This window comes from Camelus dromedarius, chromosome 16 (assembly GCF_036321535.1).
Source record: "Camelus dromedarius isolate mCamDro1 chromosome 16, mCamDro1.pat, whole genome shotgun sequence".
Lineage (NCBI taxonomy): Eukaryota > Metazoa > Chordata > Mammalia > Artiodactyla > Camelidae > Camelus > Camelus dromedarius.
Window position 1 is genome coordinate 51517714 of NC_087451.1, and position 20333 is coordinate 51538046.

The following is a 20333-nucleotide window of genomic DNA, read 5'->3' on the forward strand; positions in this document are numbered from 1 at the left end:
TCTTCGAAGCATTGCATGTAACAGTGAAAAATTGGAAACAGTCTAAATGTTCCACAGTCAGGGGTTTGTCCAGTGGGCTTTCTGCCTTCAAAAATGACATTTATGAAGTGTATGTAGTAACAAGGGAAATATAATAGTGTGAATGAAATTGTATAGACAATATGAACTCAACTGTGTGAAAAAAGAAAAAAAAAGAAACACATACAGGAAAAACAAAGGGAAGTAAATGTACCAAAAGTGAATGCTTGGGTAGTGGGACCGTTTTTCTTCCTCCTTTGCTTTATTGTCTGAATTCTCTTTGTATTTTTATAATGGAAGAGACTTGTGTTTGATATTAGTTGATGACATACATTGAGGGACAAGCAGTTTAGAAATAAGGGACAGATGAGTGACCTCTCAGCCCTTTGTCTGGTTACAGGCAGGAGACCCTGGCGAGGCAGTCAGATCTGATCCCCGACGGGTCACTCAGCAGCTAGATGACCTGTGGGTCTGCTTGTCTCTTCAGACCCCAGCGTCCTCCTCTATCAAAGAAAAGGCATCAGAATAGATGTTCCGGAAACAGCATCGAACAGAAGTCAGAGTGCCTGGGTTCTCCGCCCACATTCTCGGCCAGACACTTGCTGTACGAGTTTCCCTCTGAACCTCAGCTCCAGGGATGGAGATGACCCGCCCACCCTCCCCTCTCCGTGGGCTGTGACTCACTGTCCACGTGGGAGGTTGTCTTCTTAGAAAGCCCTCTCCTGCTCTGTCCTGCCTTGGCCCCATCTGCTGTCATCCCTGCCCACTCGAATTAAACCTTCTGTAAATAGCAAGACAGCGTTCTTTCGCATGACTTTTCCGGCTGTGCCCTTTCTGATTTTCCTGTGGTAAAACTTGTTTACCCGCCCTCCAGAAACACAGCAGGGCAGACGGGAACCTGGAAACGCTCCGTCAGACACGGGTCCCGGGGCGGGGGGTGGGGAGCATCTTGGGAATTCACAACCAGGGATTCCAAGCATATGACCCTTGGGTTGCCCCAGCAGAGCGTTTGATGATACACGTCCCAAAGGGCTGCCTCCTTCAAGTAGATAGAATTGTCCTCGTCTCCTTCAAGACCCAAATCCTGGAAAGCGGGAGTGGTCCCACTGTCTGATTAGAAGGCAAAGCTCCAGAATCCAGGCTGTGTAAATGTGGAATCCAGCCCTCGGATGGGCTCCAGAATAGAAGGTGCAGGAACATATGATGTGAGAACTGGGAAGGTCCTTAGAGATGATCTGGTCCACCTGCTCCTGGAACAGATGGAGAAACGAAAGCCAGAATGAGCTGCGGCCCACCCCCGATCACAAGGCTTGTCAGCAGCAGAGTGGAGGCTAAATCCCAGCTTTCCTGACCCCCTGCTTTTGCACTCACTCACCACATCATCACCTCCACCTGGGGACAGGTAAATAGAACGGATCTGCAAAGGCAGGGGTAGGCCAAATGACCCCTCCCGGATCCTGTGCTTTGGGCTGGGAGGGTTTCCAATTGTCCTCGTCCCTGTGTGGAGCCCTTGGTCTTGTTCTTTCCAGCCCTCTCCCAAGACTGAGATGCTCAGAGGTGCTCAGAAGAGGGGCTCTCTCACTGTCTGACCCTCTTCCCCTCTATCAGCTCTATCAGCAGCTTCCACTCTGTCTCTGGAGGCAAGACTCCTGCTTGCAACCCCCAGTGGGTCCCCACTGCCCTCGGCTAAAACTCAACCTCAACACCTACCTGACAAGGCCCTCACGACCCAGCTCTCACCTACCCCCTGCTGCTCCGGCCACACTGAGCCCACTGAGTCTGCGGGGATCACTCACTCGGTCATCCAAGCCAGGCACATCTGAGAGCGGGAGGGGACCGTGTGAAACAACTATGCTGGAACGTCTTACATAAATGGGCCTGTCCCACACACACCTGGGCCTGTGGTCACCCGAGCTAAGCCGGGTTCTCTGGGGACAGGACTTGAACATGTTCCCCTCATCTGTTCTCTAAGCTCTCCCCCTTTCTACTTGGCAGAGCCCTCCTCATCCTTCAAGACACGTTGCAATCACGTATCCTCTGTGAAATGAAGCCTTCCTGGCCTCCCAAAATCAGGTTTGATTCCTCTCTCCTCTGCGCCCAAACGTTCTGGTTTCCCCCTCGATGATGGCACCTGATAGGTCGTCTTGGATCAAGGCTTCTCAGCCTTGGCGCCTGCTGACATTTGGGCCAGGCCATTCTTTGTTGTAGAAGGGTTCTGTGTGCATCATAGAGTCATTTGCAACATCCCTGGCCTCTACACACTAGATGCCCGCAGCAGCCTACTCACCCCCCACCTACTTGTGACAACTGAAAAAATATTTCCAGACATTACCAGAACCACCCCCAGCTGAGAACCACCATCTGACAGCAGGGTTTGTGTCTTTTCTTCCATTCCGCAGTGAATTCCAGGAAAGACTTCTATTGTCCTTTGCACTGGTCGGTGCCCAGAGCGCAGCAGACACTTAGTATAGAGCTTGTCCACTGAATGAGCGAGTGGAGTGACCCAGAGGAATCCCAGAAAGGTGATCTGGCTCTCTGCATTCCCAACCATGACCACTAGAGGGCAGAAGAGGCCTGCCAAAAACCCAGAGCTGGTGCCGGGAAAGGCGGTTCTGGAGAAACCTGTGTGGGAGCCCGTCCCTGCCTGGCTCTGGTGACAGGGTCCCCGTCTGTCGTGCTGGCTCCTCATCTTCTCCCTGCCTTATAAGTGTTCCTGCTCCCAGGGCCCTGTCCTCAGACCTCTGCTCTCTATCTGTTTTTCCTCCCTGGGCCTTCTCATTCAGTGTCATGATTTAAAACACCATCTACGTGCTGATAATGCCCAGATTTATGTCTCTAGTCCCGACATCCCCTCAGATTCAGACATGTATTCCAATTGCCCACCTGAACCTCCATTTGGAGATTTAATTAGTGAAGGGAAACATTCCCTCACCTCCACACCAAATCCCACTCTTCCTGCATCCCAAGCAATGGCTACTCCATCCTTCCCGATGCCTGGTCCAAGCCCTCGGACTCACTCTTCCCTCACCATCCAGCGTCCAGTCTGCCAGCAGATCCTGTTTGTTTACTTCAAAATGCCACACGTCACCATCCAAGCACTCCTGACCATCTCAGACACAGCACCTTGGCACGGCCACCAGCATCTGTCACCTGGACCTCCTGACCGCTCCCCCCACCCACCCTGGCCCTACAGTCTACTCTCCATGGCAGTCAGGGCAGCCCATTGAAACCATGAGGAGGCAGGTTTTGTCCACCAGTGGCTGCATCTCCCTCAGGCAAAGACCTCAGGGTGGCTGAGAGGCTCTCCCTGACCTGCTCCCTCCTCTGTTCTCCCTCTGACCCCGTCTCTACCTCACCCTCTCCCGGCCACGCGGGTCTCCTGGGTCTCCTGGTTCCTGGCTTTGTTCCTGGTGTCTGTCCGCCTGGCATGCTGTCCCCCTTACACCCACGTGGCTCCTTCCTTCCCCTCAGGTCAAGTTCAAACACACCCACCCAGTGAGGCCACCACCTTCCACCCATCCTCCCTTGTCTGTACGTTTCACTTAGCTTCTTATTTATTGCCTTTTTTTGTTTCCCAACTATGGTCTCACCAGGGTCACAACCACTGTCTGCGTTGTGTCCCCAGGACAGGGCAGATGACAAGCACTCACTAAATGGCTATAGAAAGATGAGTGAATAGGGGGAAGAGTGAGGGATGGCAGATCCCCTGGGAAAGAACCCCAGTTGACCAAGGAGAAACCTGTCTTGATCCAGGGGGCTTCCTGAGAGCAGGTCCCTTGTTCCAGAACAGAGCGCAGAATTTCCCCTAAGTCTGGGCAAAGTGGAAGACAGAGCTGAATATTTTTTGGACGCCTCTGTGGGTTAAGAGGACGAGCCCTGGAGCCCAAGAGGCTGGACTCAAAACCCAGCTTTGCCACTGACCACCTGTGGAATGCGGGCAGGTGCGTTAACATATCCACGCCCCAAACCCACAACCAGGAACCAGGGACAGTAATGTCACCAGCCTGGCAGGGCTGTTGTGAGGGTCAAATGAGTTGATGCTGTAAAGCACACGAAACAGTGACTGACGCATAGGAAGTACCAGGTAAGAGTTCGCTCCTGCTGGTGCTCTGTGTGTCACCTGTCCTGCTTGATGCTTATGGCTACACTGGTGGCTAATGGGATATCATTAGCCCATTATGCAGATCAGAATGTTGAGACTCTCAGGCACTCAGTTGCTCACCAAGGCCTCACAGCTAGTGAGAGAGGATCCCAGCACAGCTCTTTCTGACTCCCTTTCTATCAGGATTGTGTGAATACTGAGCCCCAAATCCGGCCCTCAAGCCCCTCCTTCCCCTTGCCCCTCACTCCAATTCCTGTTGTTGCCTTCACCATGAGGGTGGCCCGGTGCTTAACAGCCTCTGCTTTTATAGCTCTGACCCAAGGGAAACACAAACTCTGGCACTATAGGCAGCTCTGAGTCAGACTGGCATCTTAAAGAGAATTTTACTAAACCTTAAAGCAGTCAGGGTCTTCAGGTGGGGGTTTCTGTTCCTAAGCTGAGTTCCCAACCAGCCCCCGCCCTGTCTGGGGAGGAAGAGACTGCCAGACCATGGGCGACAGCACAGCAGAGGTCCCACCTGGCCCCATCCACTTCCCAGCCCTTCCCTGGGGATTCGGATTCAGTGGGGCCAAGGTGGGGCTGGAATCTGCATTTTTAACAAGCTCCCTGGGTGATTTTTGTCTCTGGGAAGTTTGAAAACCACTGGCATAGAACCGAAGGCGTGAGCTTGGGAGTCAGACCGGCTGGGATCTGATGCTAGCTCTGCGCTTTCCTGTGTGACCCTGGGCAGGTTTCTCAACCTCTCTGACTCTCCATTTCCTCATCTGTGAAATGTGGGTTATACAAGTTCCCTGCTGGCAGCGTTCCATGATATACTGCATGTAAAGTGCTGCATACAGTGGCGCTCAATACACGAGTGATTGTTGCTGTTGCTGGCATTGTTGCCTTAGGTGTTATCCAAGGGGAACATTCCAGATTCTCGGGTTCCCTTGGCCCCAAAGCTCAATGCAGTGTGCTTCACAAGTCCTTGGTGCTGGGCAGCCTCGGGGACCCAGGATCGGGGCCCCAGCACAATAAGGGAGTGGCCTCCCCACCCCGAGCGCGCCCCCCCCCCCAGGAAGGTGGCGTGTTATCACTGTGGTAACATCTCCCTGAACTACGGAGACCCAGCCCAGCCTTGGAGCTGCTAACAGAAGCCAGTAGAAGGAAGAGAATTCCCAGGAGTCCCCACCCGAGGACACCCTGCCTGGCCTCTCAGCAGCCCCTGGGTTAAGCCCCTCTCCCCGACACCCCAGGTCAGATTCCCTCTGTAGCACATGATGGGCCCCCAGGGCCAAAGCTGCAGGCCCCTGAACCCCACACAAGCAAGCAAACTGGGAGTCCCAGGCCTAGGGCTGAGGCTCCCTATCAGATGAGGTCGCCCAGAGCAGCTGGGAACATCCGGATGGGAGCGAGGTGGTCAGGAGCACAGAGTGTCCAGCCGAAAGGGCCCACCTGCAGGGCCTGGAGACAGCAAAACTGCCAGCTAAAACACCCATGAATATTTAACAGCCGTCAATATTTAATTAGTGCATACAGATTAACTCTGAAATAACACACACTTGGGCTGGGGGAGGGGAGTCTTAGAAGGAGAGGAGGTGGGCTGGAGGGAGGAGCCACGCCTACTGCATGCGGCCAGGGAGTCTGCTCCCCTCCCCTCCCCGCCATCTCCGGCCCCCTGCCCCTACAGAAAATGAGCAGCACTCAGAAAAGTCCTAGCAAAAGTGACACTCGGAGAAGCCAAGGGGAAGGGGCTGCACCTCAGGCAGGATCTGGGCAGGATGGGGTGGGGCGGTGCTGGGGCGCTTTCTGTGTCAGAGCGCTCCACTGGGCCCCCTGGACCCTGGCCCGACTTCCAGGAGCAGGTGTCGGTGTGTAATTACCTCTGTGCCTTTGGCATTCCTGGGTTATGCTGTGTTTATTGCATCCGCAACAGTACCCAGAGTCTTTTATCCCCTTTGAGTTTGAGTTTTATCACATCTTGTGCTCCTTTTTTATTTAATGGACTTTACCCGGAACTTAATCGGGTAATAAATTGCCATTATTAATGCCTTTTTTGGGTACAAACATTTGATCAGGGACTTGTGAAATATCAGAGCCAGATATGCACTCGGGCTGACTCTCTGAACTGGGGGTAACATTCCAGCGCAGAGAGGGCTTGGGGTCCACGAATGGACCCGCTTGCTTCATATCCTCGTGACTTTGGGGATGCTCTCTGCTGTGAGCACGCTACCCCTCTTCTTCCTCCTCCAAGACTTGACTCAGAGATCATTATCCTCCAGGAATCTTTCACTAGCATCAGATTTTGTAACCATCTTTTTACCCCCGTCTCTCCCATGCTGAGCTTTTCAAAGACAGGAACCCAAACTTCTACACAGATCATGCCTACCTGGAAACGGACACATTGTGGGTGCTTAAGGACTTGTTCTCACTTTTCATAAATTGAGAGGAAAGATTTTAAATAGGAACTAGAGGCTGCTAAGCACATTGTGTCGATGGCTTGTGTACTGGTTATGCTGTGTAACGAACACCACAGAACTCACAGTTGTATATGATAAGGAGCATCTATGCTCAGGGACATTCGGGTCAGCTGAAGCTTGGCTGGCTAAGTTCACCCAGGCAATTGTGCTTCAAACCGTGGCGGCTGGGGCAGCTCTGCTTCTCCCAGAAAGACTGGAGTTGGCCAGGGCGGCTCTGCTCCAACTGAGTCCCATCCAGCCTGGACGAGTAGGCTGGCTGGGGCACGTTCATCTCATGGCATTGGCAGGCGTGTAAGAGGGGAAGCCCAACCACACAAGCACATCTCAAGTCCTGGCTTTTGCCACGTTGCTAACATCTCATTGACCAAAGCAAGTCACACGGTCAAGTCCAACGTCAAGAGGCAGGAAAGTCAACTCCATGTGTGATGAAGCCATGGCAAGGGTTAGATGAAGGAAGAGGATAAAGAATTTGGGCCAGAATTTGAATCGATCACGGTGGGTTCCCATCACACCACGCACGGACCCCTCAGTGACAGGACCCCGCAGTGGGACAGGAGCCAGAGGAGCCCTACATGCTTCTCCCCTCCTCATCCCCACCCTCTGTCCCACCCCTACCCCCAGGGGCATCCAGGTTAACAAACCAGCAACAGAGATGAGATGGGAAGTTAAGAAGCCACTGATGAAAGCCACAGGTTACGGCACCAAAAGCAGAGAGAAGGGGACAGAACCAAAGCTGAGAATCAAAGTCAAGACCAGTCTCATGACAAAGGATGGAAGTCAGTGATGAGGGTAAATAATGTGGAAAACAGAGCCTTGGACCTCAAGTTAGCTCCAGCTCCTGACATCGTCTTGGGTAAGCCCCTCCCTGTGCCCAAGCCTCAGTTTCCCCCGGATGTGAGAAGAACTTTGGATTCCGGGAGCCCACACACCCTGATGACACTGATGTTCTGTGACCCCAGGCCCTTTGCTCCTCAAAGTCTGCCCCATTCCTTTCGCTTCAACATACAAAGTCTGAACTCCTCTCAGAACATCTCCAAGTTACCATCAGACATTCCTCCATCTATGCCATCAGAATCCCAAGGCCTCAGGACAGAGGACGGTCACTAGAAGTAGGTTTTAGCAGGTGGGTATCTTTCTCTCTGATGCGTAGAATCAAATATGGAGAGTTAGAAGCACCAGCTGGTGGACCAGAAAGGAATCCTGTTTGGAATCAGAGAAACGTGGTCCAAACTCACCACCATTTGTCGTGGAATAATCTTGGAGAGACGTATAAACTCTCTGAACCTCTGTTTCCTTGTCTCTAAAATGGGATGGTCATAGAAGCACACGGGGCTGGCTGCTGGGAGGAGTAAATGACAGGGTGTTTGCAGTGTACCCAGCGCAGTGCCTGGTCCCAGGAGGGAACTCAACTCGTGGTAATACGGTACCTCCTTTCCCTCTTCTGTCTCACGCTCTTGAATCTTCACTGATTCCGTCTCTCCCCTAAAAAATTTTTTTAAATATATAAATATATGTATATAATTAAAACACCTGCCAATGATTTAATCCTTTCATCAGTTAATTCCCTTCAGATCCAAGACCTGCATCCAGACCCGGCGATTTGAACTGGGTAGGCATTTGTCCAATTTTTCTAAGTATTCTCTCTCCTACCTTTCATCAACTCTATTGACAAGGCTCCTGTCCCTTTCTAATTGCCCATCTCTCAGGTCTTTTTTTTTTTTCTTTTCCTTGTTAAAGACTGATTTTTACAAAGCACTTCAGCAGCTCAGCCATTTTTATCATCATCATTCATTTTATTTCCCATCTCATTTATTAACAGGCTGGGCGGCACTCAAGGATTCCTTTTCCCCTGATACAGTTGTAAAATGACCCTCCTGTTCCCTTTGGCGGCCCCAAGACTCCCTCCGGCATTTATTTCTTCCCTTGGCTGCCCTTCTGTTTCTCCAAAGCCTTTGCTGACTTCGGATCCTCCTCTCTGTGCCTGCTCCCTGCCTGCCTCCTGGGGCCCTCCCTCCTGAGACATCCAGCCCTCTCTGCCTGTGAGCAGAGAGGCCCTTTCATCCACGCTGGCCATCAGATGGAAGGGACCAGAAAGTCCTAGATCCTACCCTGGTCCTCATCCCCCACTGACCTCTGATGGATTCCTGACTGAGGGAGCTATGCACCAGGAGCTCCATTCACTCATTGTTTCAAAAATTCTTATTTTTGATTGAAGTGTAGTCAATTTACAAGGTTAGTTTCATGTGTTCAGCAAAGCAATTCAGTTATACATATACATATATATATTTTTTTCAGATTCTTTTCCATTACAGCTCATTCTAAGAAGCTGAATATAGTTCCCTGTGCTGTACAGTAGGTCCCTGTTGTTTATTTTATATATAGTAATATGTTATCTGTTAATCCCAAACTCATAATCTGTCCCTTCCTCCATGTCCCCCCTGGTAACCACAATTGGTTTTCTCTGTCCGTGAGTCTCTTTCCCATTCATTCATTTTTTTAAAAAACATGATGGAGGTATAATTTACATACCATACAATTCACCCATTTTAAGTATTTCATCATTAAATTCAAGGATTTTTCAGTAACTCTATCAAGTTGTGCAAACATCACCAACAATCCAGCTTTAAACATTCTCAGCACCCCAAGAAGATCATTCATCACCCCAGTAAGATCCTTCATAGTCATTTATAGTTAGTCCCACTTCCCACCCTGTCCCCAGGCAATCACGAGCTAGCTGCCCCATTCCTGGACATGATTCTACTCATGTGACATGTGGCCTTTTGTTTCTGGCTCTTTTCATTTAGCATGCGTTTGGGCTTCATCTATGTGACAGCTTGTGTCAGTAAGTCACTCCTTTTGACTCCTGACTCGGATTCCGTTGTGTGGATAGACCTTGTCTTCTTTAGCCTTTCACCTGCTGGTGGACGTTTGTGTCATGTCTGTTTTGGGCGATCATGAAGACTCCTGCTGTGAATATTTGTAGGCAAATCTTTGTGGGGACATACGTTCTCATTTCTCTTGGGTAGTTATCATGGAGTCAAATTGCTGGGCAAAAGATAAACTTATGTTTAACTCTGCGGGGGTTAGCTAGGTTTATTAATTAATTAATTAATTAATTTTTGATGGAGGTACTGGGAATTGGGCCCAGGACCTCGTGCATGCTAAGCATGAGCTCTACCACCCCCCAAATTTATGTTTAACTTTTTAAGAAGTTGCCAAGCTTTTTTGCACGTTGGCTGCACCATTTTACATTCCTACAAGCAACATGTGAGGGTTCCTGTTTCTTCCATCCTCGCCAGCACTTATTATTACATTTTTTTTTAATTGAAGCAGAGTTGATTTACTGTGTTATGTTAGGTTCTGGTGTACAGCATAGTGATTTGGTCATATCTGTATACATTCCTTTTCATATTCTTTTCCATTATAGGCTATTGCAAGATACATGCGTTTTTGATAATAACCTTTCTAGGGTATAAGGTAATATCTGCTTGTGGTTTTGATGTGTATTTCCTCAGTGACTAATGATGTTGAGCATTTTTTCGTCTTCTTAATTCATTCTCTTTCTTCCAGTGGATATTTATGGGGCATCTGCTCTGTGCCAGAACTCTTTTGAGGAGCAGTGAACAAAATAGATAAAATTCTTCATGGCATTTATATTCTTACTGAGGAGACAGATGATACACAAGATAATAAATAAACTATATAAAATATTAGATGGAGGTCACTGCCAGAGAGAGGAAAAAAAAAAAACAACAACAAAGCAGGAAAGGGAGATGTCAAATGTCAAGGGGTTGTAATTTCAGATGAGGGAGTCAGGAAGACCTCACTGAGTAAAGACTTGGTGGGAGTGAGGGAGCTTGCTACATGGGTATCTGGGAGAAGAGCATTTCTGAAAAGAACAACAGCAAGTGCAAAGGCCCCAGGGTAGAAACATAATGGGCCCACTCAAGGACTAGCGAAGAGGCCAATGTGTGGGAAAATGAGGAAGAAAGTCATGGAAAATATAAAGTCAGAGAGGTAGGGGCAACCAGATCTTGTTAGGTGTTGTAAGTCATAGTAAGATGTGTGTGCATGTGTGTGTGAGAGAGAGAGACAGAGAGTCATTAAGGGGTATTAAAGCATTTGGCATAGATGAGTGATGTGGTCTGACCTTTGTGTTCCAGAACTACTCTGGTCAAGTATGGACCCTGGTGTGGGGTGCAGGGCCAATGGTGGAAGCAGGAATAGCAGGCAGATGAGTCAGGAGGCCCCCCAGTGACCCACAGCACAAGATGTGATGGTGGCCCAGACCAGAGTGGGGCAGCAGGGATGGAGGGAAGCAGTTGGATTCTGGGTACATTTACGCCACAGAGCTGAATTTGCCAGCTGATTCTGCCAGAAAGAAAGGAAAGTCATGAGTGACACTGAGATCTTTAGCCTGGGAAACTGGAAGAAGGGGCTGGTCAGCTGAGATAGGGCCAACTGCAGGGCAAGCAGGTTTGGGAGGAGGAGATCTGCTGCTCAGTGTGGACCATGTGACATATAACATGCCCATTGTACGGTCTCAGGAGACACCAAGTAGACTGTCATGTATACAGATCCAGAGCCCAGAGGGGGATTCAGGTATCATCAGCATATCACTGGTATTAAAGCCATGAGGCATCAGTAGGATGGAAATCAAAGGATTATTTTATTAATATATTAGCCAGTACCTGATCACCCCCAATGGAGGTGTCTCTGGTATAATGGAACTGGAGAACATAGCTGAGACCTGGAGGTCTAACATGGCTTTCCTTTCCCTGAATTTGAAAGTAGGCCTAACTTATCCACCCAATTTGGGATCCAGAGCAATAGGACAGGTGTGAGTCTTTGGGACCTGCCCCTTCTCTGCTTACTGTCTCAGTATGGAACACAGACAGAGGAGCCTGCCTGGCGTGTCCACCAGTACCGGAGGGGATGCTGCACCTGAGTGCAGGCTCTTACCTACATTATAATGTTCCCATGAAAGCCCAGAATTTGACCTATCCCATTACAATTCCTCCCTTCCTCCCTTGTGGGGAAGACACTAGTAACAGGAGAGAGAAAAAGTAAGTATGATATGAAAAGAGAGGCTGAAGTTCATTCCCTAGCAAAATTCTCTCAACAGGAAGAAGGAAGTAGGCCCTTTACTCGGCATCATCAATAGTGGTTGTGACAATGCAAGAATTACCAGTGTTGTGCCACCTCCCATTTTGTCTGTCGTAGCAGTGTTACTAACACCCAGGCCTTAACTCCTGCTCCAGGGACACATGCAGCTCCAGCCCTAACTGCTGCCCATCGTAGTCAGGAAATCCTTGCATGCCTCATTCCCCACTGCATTCTTTAATAGATTCTCTTAACCTCTAACATTACTGATCTCTCTGACAAGTTCTCCCCACCTCACCCTTTGAACTTGGTTCTTGGGATTAGCCTTCTCAGGTCAAGGACCTTGGCAGTCTCTTGCCTATGATTGGAGCTTTTGCTCTATTTAAATTGCCTCAGGATGCCCTGGGGACTCGTCATCTGTCCGTCTACCTTCCGTCCCTCCCCTTGACTCCCCACACCTCATTCTAGCTTACAGGGTCTTATATGGGGTCTTTTTATAGGATGGAACACTCTTCAAACCAAGTCATTATAACAGATACAGAAAATCAAAGAGGCAAGATCTTGTAAAAGAAATATCTTCTGTCCTCAAATTATGGTATATGTGGAACATATTACCTGTTACTCTGTAGACTTCCAAAAAAAAAGTTATTAAATTTAAGCAGAGGGTTACAATATTTGAATTTCAAAGTTTGTCTGTGCTAAGCAGAAAAAATAATTGTCCCAAGATTGAGAAGAGAGTGATAGAAACAATACCTGACAAAGTACAACCTAGTGGTCCTCAGACTGTGGGATTTTGCAGTTCAGCAACATTTTTAAAGAGAAAATTGGAGGCTTCAACATAAGGTTGCCAGCCCGTCAGGCATAGATGCTCAAAAATCAAGTCTAGTCCACTATCACCATCGTTCATAGATGAAAGGATGTTTTAACACCAGGAAAGTAGGAAAAGTGGAATCCCAGGGGAAAAAAAAGTCAACCCTATTGAAAATGAATAAATTTAGCTTTGTGAAACACCCCTGTTTTTTCTCACGTCTCCAGAAGTGGATGAGAACTTTGGCGTGGGGCACTGGAACGCCTAAATTAAACACATCTTAATTCCCTTAAAATATGCAGAGTCCCATAAGGGTTCAGCCCTCACCCAGGTGTTGCCTTTTACACACCTGCACAAGTCGGAGGGGCCCAGCAAGGTGTGTGAGGGGTGAGGGAGAGGAGTCCTGTCTCACCCTGGGGGCCTCCTTCCTTTGAGAAGCGCTTCGCCTGGTCGTTTTTTAAGCAGCTGGCTTCAGATGGGTCAGCATCATTCCCAGTCTTCCCGAGCTGCTCCGTTTATTTTCCCATCACCACTTTCCTCCACAGGTTTCTGATGAAATCCGTCACCACATGCCAAGCAACCGGTTGCTGCATTTCCAAGAGCAGCCACTGCTCGGTGAACGTTAAATTTGGGATGAAAGTTAAGGCTGCTCCCTGGCGGGTCCTGCTGCATCTCTTGGCTCTACACAGGTAGAGCGTGTAGGTACACAGAGTTGCTAATACTGTGCTGGCCCAAAGTGGGGGCTCCTCTCTTTCCACCCCTGTTTTTGTAACTAAAAACAGGGGAGGGTGTCCAGGCAGAGCAGACTTGGAGAAGAGACGTGTTAAAGGTCAAAGGCAGAATCTAGGTGAACATTGGACTGATTCAATAATATCACAAATAACTCGTCCCTGGATCTGGTCGGCTTATGTAACCAGACTCTGTAGCACTGAGATGATTTCACTTACCTGCCTTGGATGCTGAGATGTTTCTGAGTTGCAGTGAGGGCCCCACACTGATTGCCTGAACCTGTGTCAGGCTGGAGGGCATGCAGCTGTCGCTCACGTAGTCCCTGCACCCCCGGGCTGGGCGCTGGGCCGGACACCTTGCATACAGGAGCTCCTGCGAGGCAGATGTGATCCGTGACTATCGTGCACGCCGCACAGCGGGAGGGGCAGAGAGCTTTGTAGCTTGTCCCAAGTCTCCAGCTGGTACCTGAGAAAATCCTCATTCAAACCAGGTGTGCACCCTGTGTCACCCCTGCCTGGGAGAAGGGAAACTACGGGAAAGAAATAAGCAGGGCAGCCCTCGCCAAGGCTGCAGTTCAAGGAGAGAAACTTCTGGGCCATTTGATGTATGCTCCCCTAGTTAAACAGAGGTGGGGCCAGGAGGGGCATGGTTTAGGGACGGCGTTATTTAGATGTAGAATCAAATATACGAGGAGAGGTTGACATGCAGTAGAAATGAGGGGAATGAAAAGAGAGGTCTGAAACTTCATCACCACCTCCTCATTCTCCCCCAGCCTCCCTTTCTTCTCCTCCTGTCCAGGCTTCTCCGTCTCCTCCCACTCCCCCCTCCCCATCCTGCCTCCTTATGCTTCCTCCTCTCCTCTGTCTCCCACAGGAGCAGCAAGGAGCCCAGCCCACCCCGCCACAGCTCCTGCCTCCCCCACCATAGCCCGGGCTCCCCACGCCAACGTCCATCGCAAACCCCGCCCCCACCCCTGCCGGACCCACTTGGCCCCAGAGAGCATTCTGCCACCTTCCATTCCTTCTTCTAATAACTGCACATTTCCCTGAGAGAAATCCAGAGGCCAAGGAAAGATAAGATGACTTCTTGGTCAATAACCTCTCAAGCAAGTTTCTCAGGATGCTTTCCTGAGAAACTTGCAGATCTTTTTCTCCCATGATGTCAAATGAAAGCAAGGTCTCTTAGCCTCAAGTGACAGAAGATTAATCCATCAGTCATCACTGAGTGCCACGTACATGCTTGACCCTAGCTGGGCACTTTACCTCCATGATGACATTTAATCCTCACAATAATCCAGGGAGCCCCACCCTCTACCCCACCCCTCATTATACAGAAGAAGAAACTGAGGCTCAGAGAGGGGAAGGGATTTGCCCAAGGTCACAAAATAAACAAGAAATGGGGAAAAACACAGAAAACGTTCCTTAAAAGACAGTTCCTCTGTGCTGTCATTGAAATATGCAGAAGGCATAGAGGTCTGTCAGCCAGATTCTTGAAATACAAGCAACAGAAAGATAGTCCAGCTCACTGAGGCTCAAAGGAGCGGCAGGAAGGCTGGGGAATCAGGCTCCGATGTGGGTGGGGCCCAGGACCACTTGGAGGGCCAGGAGCAGAAGGGGGCAGCAGTGCCCCTCTGTTGTGGGTCCTGCCTGGGGGTGCATGAGCTCCCGCTGTTTTCCAAGGCTTGGTCCCTCTTTTCTACTCTAGGAATGCCTTTGAATGGCCGTGCTTATTCATGAGCTGTCCCTTTGGAGGGCAGGCTCACAGCCCCCAGATTCCTGTCCCACCAGACTGTAGCTGATGGGGAAGAAGTGAACCCCCAACACTTTTCCACCAGGAGGGGACAATCAGCAGTGGTAGGGGACACGGATCGTAGCAGGCTGCACAGAACAGGAGATGCTTAGTTTGAAGGGGGAGTGGTTGCAAACTAATGGCGCGTTAGAACTGCGTTCTGGGAAAATGAGCTGGGCCAGCCCGTGGGTGAACTCCTTTGCTCCCCCTACCCCAATTTAGGGGCTGTTAGTACCCCCTGCATACGTGAGAAAACAGAGGCTCGAAAACTTAGGTTTCTTATCCAAGACCTCACAGTTATAAATGGCAGTCAGAGTCACTGACTCCAGAATCCCACACTCTTAACCGCTCTGCCAGCAAATAATGCCTCACTATTACAGAGCATTACACGTGTCAGAGTGCTCCCAGGTCCATTATCTCAGCTCACACTCACCACAGCCCTGCAAAGTAGATAGGGCACGTGTGATTATGCTCATTTCCCTGCCAAGCAGATGGAGCCCAGAGATGCTAAGTGACCCACCCAAGGTCACACAGCCAATTAACAGAAGGGTCAGGACTGCTGCCTCGCTGTTCAGCTCCTTCCTCACTGCTGCTTATGCTCGGAGGGTCTGAGTGCCCCACCAGAGAGGGGGACTGGCGTTCAATCGAGAGAGAACAAGGCAGAATGGTTCACTTGCAGACTGTGATATTTAATTCCGAGGCAGGTACCTGACCCATTGCCCCACACAAGCACCCGAGGGCCATCCAGTGCCCGGCACCCTGCCGTCTTGGGGTCTGGACACAATTAAACACAAACGAGAAATTGGTACCTAACAAATTAGCAACAGGTAAAAGCAATCAGGCCATCTGTTGCCTCCCACCCATTGCCACCGCCTAATCCCCTTTCTCGGCAGCGTCCCCGGCTCCGTGCTCAAACACAAATTAATATACTGGCCTTTGCATATGTATATATGGCTTCAGGTGGGGAGAGAGCCACAGGAGCAGGTGGCGAGAAGGCAGTCGCTGGAGATGCTTTGCTCATGCAAATGCCCTTCGTTAGGGAGGGAAGTCGGCTGAAGGGCATGGGACAGGGCGGGCTGGAAGGCAGAAGATGAGCCTTGAATGGTCTGTTATGGGGGGCAGGGGGGCAGGGATGGCTCTTGGCTCCTTGTGGGAAGCATCTCCACACCCAGCTCGTTCCCGTGGGGTCTTGCATCACGTGTCCCATCAACCGTATTAGAAACACTGAGGCAAGCAGAGGCCATATGATCATCCACAGCCAGCAGGAGGCATGGATGGAGGAGGAAGGAGCCCCAGGCACCCAGACGGCCAGCCTGCCTGGAAGCCAGCCTTGGGCCACCTCTCCGAGTCTCAGTTTCCTCCTTGCAATTTTCCAAGATGTGCGTGTGGCAGCCATGCCCAACCGGTTCAACCCAAGAATGAATGTTCATAAGAGTATTGAGTGGCTGGTGTTTCCTAAGTGCTAACTTCCTGCAGAGCCCTTTGCTCCCTTGTGCCCTTGTGTCAACCTTATGAAGTCGATGTTACTATAACCATTTTGCAAATGAAGAAAGGTCGCAGAGAGGTTTAATTCAATGATTTGTCAGTAGGTACTTACGGTGGACCTAGGTTGGGCCAGGCTCCAGGTGGGTCCTTGGGATGCAAAGATATACAAGCCGGGGCTGACCCCTGTCCTCATGGCAGCGTCAGGATCAGCCACAAGTGCTGATGAGTAAATAAAGCAGGGAGGGTGGGGGACGGTGACAGGCTGGCAGATCCAGGATAGGCAGGCCTCCCTGTAGCCCAAGGCATGAAGGGAAACCACCCAGAAGTGAAGGAAGAGGGGACAGTATATGCAAGGCCCTGAGGAGCGAAGGGCTGCTTGTCCAGGGCTGGAGTGGCTGGGACCAGTATGAAGAGAGGGTTTAACTGGCGGCAACAGAGACAGAGGCAGGTGCGGGCCAGGCAGGACCTCGTCAGCTCTGCAGGAAGTTCTGGGTTTTCTCCTTAGTGCCATGGGAAGCTGCTGCCCATGGTCACCCAGATCAGTTAGACTCCAAAGATGGGTTCCCTTCACCGTCCCATGCTGTCCCCTCACACCTCATGCTTCTCCTCCTGCAGGAGGGACGGGAAGATGGCGGTCACCTCCTCGGAAAGTCTGCCCATAGTCACCGAGTGGGCAGAGTGAGGGCCCTGGGGGCTCCCAGGCTGAGTTTTTCCCCTCCTGGTCACACACGGGGGCTGCACAGAGCTGGGCCAATGTCCCTCAGATTTTAAAGTCCCAAGTTACCCAGGATGGGGACAGCCAAGGAGGGACCTAGCCCCCTTCAGTAAGTCCTCCTGGTCAACCAGAAAGACAACCTGGGGCTTGAGAAGCACATCTCTAAACATCCAGGAATCTGTTGGGGACCAGAGAGGACCAAGAAAGATCTGAGCCCCTGTGCTTTCGATCTCATGGTGGGATGGGGTCTGGGAGGGGTCGCAGTCACTTCAGCATCACAGCCCAGGGTGTGGGTATGGCCAAATTCCACCCCTTGCCAGCAGTGTGACCTGGAGCTGTTTTGCTACCTGGAAAATGACTTGTCTCCCTCACAGAGGTGTGGGAAGGAGAGGTGGCTGTCAAGCACCTGGCTTGATGTCTGCACTTAGTAGGTGCTCAGTCAGTGCTAAGTGACATTCCTGTGATCCTGGCCTGGTTCCAGGCCACTCCCCTCTCCAGCCAACCAGCATCGACCCTCAACCTCCCATTGGCCCAGAGCTTTGCAGCATCTGAAGTTTCAAGCCCCATGTAAAAAATAAGCTTCCAAAAAAAAAAAAAAAAAATCCAGAAGGGGAGGAGGGAAAGATAAAAAGAGAGATGGAGAGAGGAGGAAGGAGGTTTTTTCACCTAAAGCCAGACCTCTAATTCTGCTGGTGGCTGGGGACACCCCTGCCACCAGTCTCTCTTGCAAATCAAAGGGCCTGCTGAGTAAGCAGCTGCAAATAAAGCACTGGGCTCTTTGAGGGTGGGAGGGCAGAAGGGAACTCTCACCATCCTCCTGGGGGCTCCCAGCAATGCCTCAGGCTGGCCCAGGCTGTGCCAGATGAGGCCAGGCAGGCATGTCACAGGTGGGGAGGGGAGGGCGGTCAGGGCCAGCTGCAGGCTGGGGGCAGGGTGGGGCGGGGCAGAGGGAAGGAGGCGAGACCAGCCCTGGTTGTGCTGTCAGCCCTGAGTCCTCATCCTGTGACTCCAGACAGTCACACACATTTCTAAGCCTCCATTGTTTCATCTGTGAAATGGGATCATACAGCTGCCTGGCAGGCCCCGTGCGTAGCATACAGTCGGCGCTCCTTGAGTGGTGCTTCTCTCTGCAGACAAAGAGGAGGAATGGAGTGGGCTCAGATGTCCAACCACCAAGCCTGCCATCCTCCCCAGTCCCTACCAAGCTGTCCTTCCCCTCTGGCTCCCTAGAAGCTTCTTTCCTGTAACTCAGCCACAAGCCACGCATCTGGGCTCTCTCACCATTATTCTCTCTCTCTCCATTCTGACCCCCATGGCCATCCCCCCCACTGTCCATTTCCCAAGCTGTCCCAGCCTCCTCTTCACAGGCCTCACTGCGTCCAGCCTTCCCGGGCCCACCGAGCACAAAGCTGCACATTCACTTCCAGAAGCCCAGGTGTGGTAGCACCTGACCTCTGCCCCGCACCTGGCCTCACGGCCCCTCACCAACTGCTCCCCTGGGCAGCCGAGGCCAGCCTCCCTCCGGGGGCCCGAGCCTCGTGGAATGATCAGCTCAGCGCCTGGCACGCCTGGCAGCGGCTAACACGCCGCACCCCACCCTCCCCTCACCCAGCCCCACCGCCATCCCCAAGGCGCAGCCTTCCCTAGCCGGCCTCTTTGTTTCTGTTCATCTGGCCCTGCCACCTGAAGAGTCCATCATCCTAAAATGCTTTCTTCTTCCAGAATCCTACCGGCCAGAATAGTCTCTCTCACACACTGCAGAATTTGCACTCTTTGTCCCAGGGCTCAGCAACGTCTGTTTATTACAGGGGCACTTGCATCGATGCGTAGTCTTCTAAGACGTCCGCAGTTAGGTTTATACCTGGACCGGGATGTTAGTTCTGACTGAGAGGCCAATCGGAGGGATTCCCAGGAACACAGTGGGTGCGTGTGAGCCGGGCGGCTCCGGGGCTCCCGTGGGACATGTGGTGTGAATTGTCAAGAGTGTGGTCGTGCCCAGGGGCAGAAGAGGGTGTGCATGTGGGACCCTCAACACACAGGGCTTCCTGTGCCAAGCCAGCACGCAGGCACCCTCCCCACTTCTCTCTGTCTCTGTCTCTGTCACACACACACACACACACACACACACACACACACACACACACACACTGCTCACACAGTGCACAGACATCTTACACATTTTCACATTCTTAAACCCTATATATGGTACAAAGTAATCAACAAATATTGAATTAAAATTTTAGCTGTGTTCTCCAGGCCTCCGTCCTGCTGGGCACATGAGAACACTTCTAGCTGAATAATAATGAGTGATGAGCAGGTGGCTCGCCCCTTTACGGAGTGCCATTCACAACCACGAGCTCAGAGTCCTCACATCCTGGTCCCACCCTTCAAGCGTGAAGACCAGAGGGCACAGTCTGTCTGAGGCAGAGCTGGGGTTCAAACCCCATCCTCAGTCTCAGACTCCCCAGCCCCGGAAGCCAGAAGCCATGGAAGGCTCTTCGTCCTTGGGAAGTGTGGCTGGCTAGGGGTTTAGCGGAAGTGGAGTTCCTCCAAGCCTCTGGATATATGCCTCCTTCTTTTGTAAGACCAGAAACTGGAATGTTCCACTTGGGTTAAGTAATGGGGGATATGAACATCCCGCATCCTCCCTCGAGGCTCCGCTCAGAACAACTTCCTCCAGGAAAACTTTTCTGAAAATCTTGCCTTACCCCAGGCTCCAGTATGTTCCCAAAGCTCCAAACCTCGGCAGGTGGCGTAGGGGCCCATCCGTACTTCCTTCCGTCATCTGTCTCTCGCAGCAGCCTTTGAGCCTTAATGACAGGGACAGGGTCTCGTTTACTCCTGTGTCCCAGTGCCTGGCACATCTCAGACATTAAATAAAAATTTGCTGAACAGGAGTGAATGAATGGATGGACGGAGGATTAGCCCAGGGCACAATCAACACTCTGCAGAGCTACATTCCTAGAAGCAAGGGGGTGCGTGGGGAGGGAGGAGGCGGGGTGTGCTAGAGAGACGGTGCAGGAGCAGGGCAGCGTCCTCATCTCTTTAACCTGGCAGTTTTCCCAAGGAGGGATCGGTTAGTCTTGTGAGGACCAAAGAGGGAAACCTAATAGGGAAGGGAGCCCT